Source organism: Grampus griseus (genome assembly GCF_964374135.1).
Source record: "Grampus griseus genome assembly, chromosome: 4".
In the NCBI taxonomy this organism is placed as follows: Eukaryota; Metazoa; Chordata; class Mammalia; order Artiodactyla; family Delphinidae; genus Grampus; species Grampus griseus.
Genome location: NC_138997.1, coordinates 141,229,513 through 141,236,953, shown reverse-complemented (window position 1 = coordinate 141,236,953; position 7,441 = coordinate 141,229,513). Strand labels below are relative to the sequence as shown.

The 7,441-nt window shown below is 47.1% G+C and overlaps 1 protein-coding gene across 4 annotated transcripts in view; it reads left to right on the top strand.

Annotated features, from left to right (window-relative positions):
• Positions 1 to 2,576: 2,576 nt before the first annotated feature.
• Positions 2,577 to 7,441, top strand: part of ACOX3 (acyl-CoA oxidase 3, pristanoyl) — a 47,998-nt gene continuing 43,133 nt past the window's right edge. For 2 of the 4 annotated variants that reach the window (XM_082653824.1, XM_082653822.1), the window contains exon 1: positions 2,577 to 2,592. The gene's annotated coding sequence lies outside the window, so the exon portion shown is untranslated. Of the gene's footprint in view, positions 2,708 to 7,441 lie in introns of all 4 variants that reach the window. The other 2 variants (XM_082653823.1, XM_082653821.1) reach the window with 1 other exon arrangement.

The window sequence follows — 7,441 nt, the reverse complement described above, 5'->3', positions numbered from 1 at the left end:
AGAGTAGTCCCCGCTCGCTGCAACTAGAGAAAGCCTGCGCGCGGCAACAATGACCCAACGCGGCCAAAAGTAAATTAATTAAATAAAAAGTAAAAATAAAAGGCCTTGCCTGCTGATTGGCAGTGGGTAGTTGGCCTTTGGACAGGAGTCCACCTTCTCCCCTGGTTGCTGACTCCTGAATAAAGCAACCTTTCCTTTACACCAACACCTGCCTCTCAAGTATCAGCTATCAAGTGGCAAGCAGTTGGACCTGAGTGCAGCAATGAGAGGTCATAAATCCAGAGACCAATGTTTAGGGGGAGGTGGAAAATTCCAGTTCGATGGGGGTGGTATCCCTGCGTAAGCTCATGCCAGTTCCCTGCCAGAAGCCCACACATTGAATCAAAATTGCACGTATCCTGCCTCTTGGGCTCTTGCCTCTTGGCCTCCTGCCTCCGACGTCCCACACGGGCTGGTTCCTGCCTCCCTTGCCACCTCATTTCCCTTCCCTCACCTGCTAAGTCCTGCACGGGGTGCTTCTCGTCCTTGGAACTTGGAAGCTCATTCCCCTCTCTCCCACTCTGTTCCCTCTGCCTGGAATGCTCGTTCCCTATCTTCTCCCAATTAAGAGCTCAGATTAAATGTCCTCTCCTCAGACAGGGCTTCCCGAACGACCCCCGCCCCACCAAAAAAAGAGCCCTCCAGACACCTCATATCTTATTGCCCTGTTTTGTTTTCTTATAATTATCCAAGCGTTGTAGTGTGTTTTGTTTCCTTCCTCTGGAACACAAGCGTCCTTAGGTCAGGAACTCTATCTGGCTTGTTTGCCACCATAGCCCTAGCTTAGTTTTTGGCACACTGGACACACCCAGTGATAACTTCTGAGTGAAAATGTCCGTGAGGGAAGGCAGTGTGTCAGAGCCAGGCTTAGGTCAAGGTTGCAAGCCGTGGCCTGGGGTTGGGAGTGGTCTCAGGATACTGATAGCCTGGAGAACTTCCAGTGAGGTTGGAAATGTTCTATGTCTGCATCGTCTGAAACAGTAGCCACATGTGGCTACGGAGCATGTGAACTGTAGCTAACGCAACTGCGGAACTTAATGTGAAATGTATTTAACTAATGCACATTTGAATTAAAATAGGCGCATGAGGCTAGTGGCTACTGTACTGGACAGTGTGACTCTAGAGATACCCAGGTGGGACTCCCAAACACCCTCCAGGCTGGGTCCTCAACATCTAAGTGCCGGACGCCGGTGGAGCTCAGGGAAAGCAGCGGCTGAGGCTTCAGTGGGAAGGCCCTCTAGGCTCTGAGTGTCCTGAGTGCCAGCCCTATCGTGCTGACTGAACATGGGCTTCACGCCACTTCAGTAGGAGCCCATCCTCCCCATTACTTTCTAGGTCCTCAGCCAGACACTCCCCTGATGCCAAGCCTCCTTCAGTATTTAAACCCTTTGGATTGAATTGTTGGGTTTATGATTTCCAAAAATAAATTCTTTCATTGACTCATGCCTGTAACATTTGCCACGAAGATCAAAGCTTTGGCGCTTTCTGTGTGCATCTCATACGAAACCATATTGAATTGCATAACTCTTTCCCAATACCGTTCTCAGCTGCCTACTACTTGATGTAGATTTACTACGGGGAAGGAGGTTGGTGCTTGTGGTCCTGGCAGAGCTGTGACAGGACCATACTTGGTACCAAATCATCACGGCCCATCCCAACCCAGTGACCTGGTGACTCCTTTCCAACCACTCTTCTCTGGATCCTGAACTGGTAAGGGAGGTGGTGGTTGTGGGATAGAAAGGGGGAAGGGGATAAGGAGAGACAAGTGGCCAGAGTTTTGGAGGAGACTTTAGTGTTAACAATGTGTTCAAATAATTGCAGTTACCAACAATGGCCAACAGAGCAAATGACTCAAAATGAGCAGGGAATGGGTGTGCCTAACAGGGTGGAGTGGGACAGATGTCAAAAGGACAAGAGTGGGCGGATGGGGACTGACGGCAGAGCCCCAGCAGAGGACAGCCAGATCATCGTCAGCTGAGTTACCGAAAGAGCTTGCACCCCGCCCTACTGCTCACACCAGCTCCTGGCAGCTTTACCAGGAAGTAGCTAAGAAAACATATGCAAGACAGAACTCCCTTTCTCTTCCCCCAGGTGGCTCCTCCTATGTCGGTCTTCATGGCATCTCTACCTACCCAGCAAAACAACCCTGAGTAGTGTGTGAACCCTTCTCTCCCCACCTTGCCACTGCCCAAAAAGTCATTATGTCCACCCAATTCTACCTAGAGATGTCCAAAGCACGTTCCCTGTCAAATGCACGTCAAGCAGTGTCCTAAAACCAGAGAGGGAACAGAATCCCCGGGATTCTTCTGCAGGAAGGTCCACTGGGAAGATCGCCAGGGACCGTCGGAGGAAAGTGCCCCGTTTGCGCGCAGCCTCAGCGGCCTCCGCGCGCGGACGCGTCCTGCGTTTCCCGGGCGACGGGGCGGGCGGCGCGGTGAGATGACGTCAGGGGGCGGGGGAGGAGAACCGGGGCGGTGCGGAAGGCAGGGCCTGTCTGCGGCTGCGCGCGCTCTTCTTCGTCTGGGACTTCGGTCTATGTCCGGGGGACGAGCGGTGAGCGTCTTCTGTGTGCGCTGGGCGGTGCGAGGACTCGCGAGCCGGAGGGCCTGGCGCGTTCCGAAGGTCCAGCCCGCCTTAGCCCGGGAGCGTGGGGGCGGCACGTGCAAAGGTCCGGGGGCAAACGTGTGTCCCGCGCGGGATTGCTGGGCGCAGAGGCTGCAAGGGCCGGCGGCCGGGCGGGTAACTGCGCGAGACGTTTTGAGGAGTTACGACATTGTCCCCTGAGGTCACCTAAAGGGAGAATGATCGGATCCGCATGGTAGGGCCATCTCTGAAATTGTCTGCAAGCGGCTGTTGCCACAATAATGGTATGGACATTCCATGCCGGGAACTGCTCCAAGTGCCCCCGTGAATGGCAACAGCCTGCAGACTGGATACAGGACTAGCCTTACCGTGTTGTCATCACCCCCGAGAGGTGACGTGACTTTGCCAAATTCGCCCGACGCTTAAGCTCTACAGTTGGGATCTGACACCAGGCGTCTGGCTTCAGATCCTCGTATGTAACAGCTGAACCATCATGCAGTACTGTTGGTGACCTCAGGCGGCATTTTGCTGCTTAGAATCCTGGCATTTGGGGTGGGATGTGCCTGATGACAGCGTTAAGACCTTGGGCAATTTACTCCACTCTGACAAGCTGCGGTTTCCTCATGTGTAAAGTGAGAGTACTGATTATACTGGGGTTGCCAGCACCGTGGAGATCAACTATTCAGTCTCTGTTAGCAACGTGTGAGATTAACACACCCACCCACACGCAATGTTTGCTCAATAATTGGAGGTTATTATGATAGATGTAATAGGAGCAACGAGAAACGAAAGGGTTCGGTTGGCATTAAAGAGGTGCATTGGGGGGTGGGGGGGAGGAAGGCTTGGAAACTAATTGGACTATGGGGCACAAAGAAGGGAATTCCAGGATGACACTTGGGTTTATAGATCAACTAACCCTTGGGCCACTGGCAGCAAAGAACTGGCCCTGCAGGGGGACAGGTAGAGCCGGGGGCTGAGGGTGAGTTCCATGCCGAATATTCAGAGTTTGAGGACCTCTGGAACGTGAGAGGAGAGGGGTGTCCAGGAAGCTGCCAGTGAGCACATGGGGCTGGAGGTGTGGAGTTGGGAGCCCTTGGTGAATTAAGTCAGTGTAAACGGATGAGATGATGCAGGGCGAGAGTGGCTGAGGCCCAGTCTGCAAGGAGACAGAAGAGGAGCTGCAGAGGCAGGAGAAGTGTGGTGTTCTGGACCAACCAAGGGGTGGGGCCACCTGCAGGGAAGTCCAGAAAGATACAAAGTTCCCTTGGACTTTGTAGCTTGTGTTTGGGGGCACTTGGTCTCTGCCAAGAGCCGTGCCTTACTTTTTATTTTATTTTATTTTAAATTTAACCTGTTTATTGAGCTATAACTCATTGTACAATTCACCCATCTAAAGTGTACAGATCAGTGGTTTTCCCTATCCTATATTCACAGAGTTGTGCAACCAACCCCGCTGTTTAATTCCAGGACATGTTCATCAGTCCAAAAGAAACCTTGGACACATTAGTTGTCACAATCCTTACCTTCCCACCTCCCCAGCTCCTGGCAGCTGCTAACCTTCTTTCTGTCTCTCTCTTTTTACCCTATCTGATCATTTCACTTAAATGGGATCATGCGGTCTGTCATCTTTCAAGTCTCACTTCTTTCCCTCAGCATCATGTTCTCAAGGTTCGTCTGCATTGTAGCATATGCCAGTACTGCCTTCCTTTTTGTGGCAAATCACATTTCATTGTACGGAGAGACTACATCTTATTGATGAACATATGGGTTGTTTCTACTTTGGGGTTATTATACATGCTGCTATGAATATTCTTTGGATATTTATTTTCATTTCTCTTGGCTATATTCCTAGAAGCGGAATTGCCGGGTCATGTGGTAACAGTATACTTAAGCTTTTGAAAGATGACCAAATTTTCCAAAGTCACTGCACCATTTTACATTCCCACCAGCAATGTATAAGGGTTCCGGTTTCTCCGCATCCTCATCAACACTTGTTATTATCTATCTTTCTGATGCATGGCCATCCTAGGGTATGCAAAGTGGTATCTTATTTTGGTTTTGATTTGCATTTCCCTGATGGCTAATGCGGTTGAGAGTCTTTTCATGAACTTGTTGGCCATTCGTATATCTTTGGAGAAATGTCTATCTGAGCCATTTAAATTGGGTTATTTGGCTTTATTATTAAGTTTTAAGATTCTTCGTGTAGCCTGGGTACAAGTCCCTTATCGATATATGATTTTCAGATCTCTTCCCCCATTCTCTGGGTTGTCATTTCCCTTTTAAAAAAAAATTTTTATTGGAGTATAGTTGATTTGCAATGTTGTGTTAGCTTCAGGTGTACAGCAAAGTGAATCAGTTGTATATATAGCCACTCTTTTTTTTTTTTTTAAGATACTTTTCCCATATAGGCCATTACAGAGTATTGAGTAGAGTTCCCTGTGCTATACAGCAGGTTCTTATAGGTTATCTATTTTATATATAGTAGTGTGTATGTGTCACTCCCAGTCTTCCAGTTTATCCCTCCCTCCCCCTTGCCCCCAGTAACATAAGTTTGTTTTCTACATCCGTGGCTCTACTTCTGTTTTGTAAATAAGTTCATTTGTACCCTTTTTTTTAGATTCCACATATAAGCAATATCATATGATATTTGTCTTTCTGTGTCTGACTGACTTCACTCAGTATGACAATCTCTAGGTCCTTCCACGTTGCTGCAAATGGCATTATTTTGTTCTTTTTTATGGCTGAGTAATATTCCATTGTATCTATGTGCCACATCTTCTTTATCCGTTTTTCTGTTGATGGACATTTAGGTTGCTTCCATGACCTGGCTATTGTAAATAGTGCCGCAATGAACATTGGGGTGCTTGTGTCTTTTTGAATTATGGTTTTCTCCGGGTATATGCCCAGGAGTGGGATTCCTGGATCATACGGCAACTCTGTTAGTTTTCTAAGGAACCTCCATACTGTTTTCCATAGTGGCTGTGGTAGTGACCAGGGTTCTTGGCCTTCCCCAACCAATAGAAATTAATCAGAGGCCAGACAAGAAATTCAAACAAGGCTTTATTGGGACCCCTGCTGCAGCAGAGGGGAGCAAAAAACAGGTACCCTTGCTGGCTCGCTCCCTGAGGGGGTGCGAGCTGCGTCCTTATATGGGGTGAGGGTAGGGGTGTGTACAGGGGTCGAGCCGGAGGGGTGGCTTAGGAGGTTTGCCCACCCCTTAGGGGGGTTTGAGCGCAGGGGGCGTGCTCGGTGCCCTGCTTTTGCTCTCACCACCCTGCTTTTGCTCCCGGCTCTTCAGAAGTGGCATTTGAGTTTTTTGGTCTTTTGTATATTTTGTCCAGAATTTGCCCCAACTGCCCATGCATGCAGTTATTTTTAGTCCCATATAGTTTCTTTGTCTTTTGTTGCTCAAGGAGAGGTGTGTCCATGTGCAAGCACTGCAGCAAAGGGTCCCAGGTCCCAGGCCTGTCTCAGCTGTACCAGTTTACATTCTTACCCACAGCTCAGGAGGGGTCCCTTTTCTCCACACCCTCTCCAGCATTTATTGTTTGTAGATGTTTTGATGACGGCCGTTCTGACCGGTGTGAGGTGACACCTCATTGTAGTTTTGATTTGCCACTTTCTTGATGGTGTCCTTTGCAGCAAAACATTTTCATTTTGATGAAGTCCAATATGTATATTTTTTCTTATGTTGCCTGTGCTTTTGGTATCATCTTTAAGAAGGCTTTGCCTATCTTGAAATTATAAAGATTTACTCTTATATATATTTCTGAGTTTATAGTTGTAGCTTTTACATTTAGATCTGTGATCCATTCTGAGTTAATTTTTGTGTATGTGTGTGGCAAGAGTTCAACTTCATTCCTTTGCATGTGGTTACTCAGCTGCCCCAGCCCCATTTGAGAAAAGACTGTTTTTCTCTGTTGAATCGTCTTGGCACCCTTCTCAAAAAGCAATTGACCCTACATGTTAAGGTTTATTGCTGGACTCTCAATCCTATTCCATTGATAAATATGTCTATCTTTATGCCGGTACCACAGTGTCTTCATTATCGTCACTTTGTAGCAAATTTTGAAATCAAGAAGAAGCGTGAACCTTCCAACTTTGTTTTTCAAGGTGTTTTTGTCTATTCTGAGTTCCTTACACTTCCATATGAATTTTAGGGTCAGCTTTTTAATTCTTGCAAAACAAGCCAGCTAGAATTTTGACTGGGATGACACTGAATCTGTAGATGAGTTGGGGAATATTGGTATTTTAACAATATTAAGTCTTCTGATCCGTTAACAAGGGGTACAAGACTTCCGCCACCAGGGCAGTCTTATTTAGGTCTTAGATTTCTTTCAAAAATGTTTTATAGTTTTCAGAGTACAAGTTTTGCACTTCTTTTGTTGAATTTATTTCCAAGTATTTTATCATATTTAATGCTGTTGTTGATGGAATTGTTTTCTTAATTTCATTTTTGAGTTGTTCGTTGCTAGTATATAGAAACCAGTTGACTTTTTTTTTTAATATTTATTTATTATTTATTTAGGCTGCGCCAGGTCTCAGTTGCAGCACACAGGCTCTTTAGTTGTTGCATGTGGGTTTCTTAGTTACGGCGTGCATGCGAGATCTAGTTCCCCGACCAGGGATCGAACTCAGGCCCTCAGCATTGGGAGCATGGAATCTCACCCACTGGACCACCAGGAAAGTCCCGAAACCAGTTGACTTTTGCTTACTGACCTTGTACCTGCAAACTGGCTGAACTGATATTATTAATTCTAACCATTTTTTGGAATTTCTGTATACAAAGTCATGTCATCTACAGATAGAGATAGGTTTC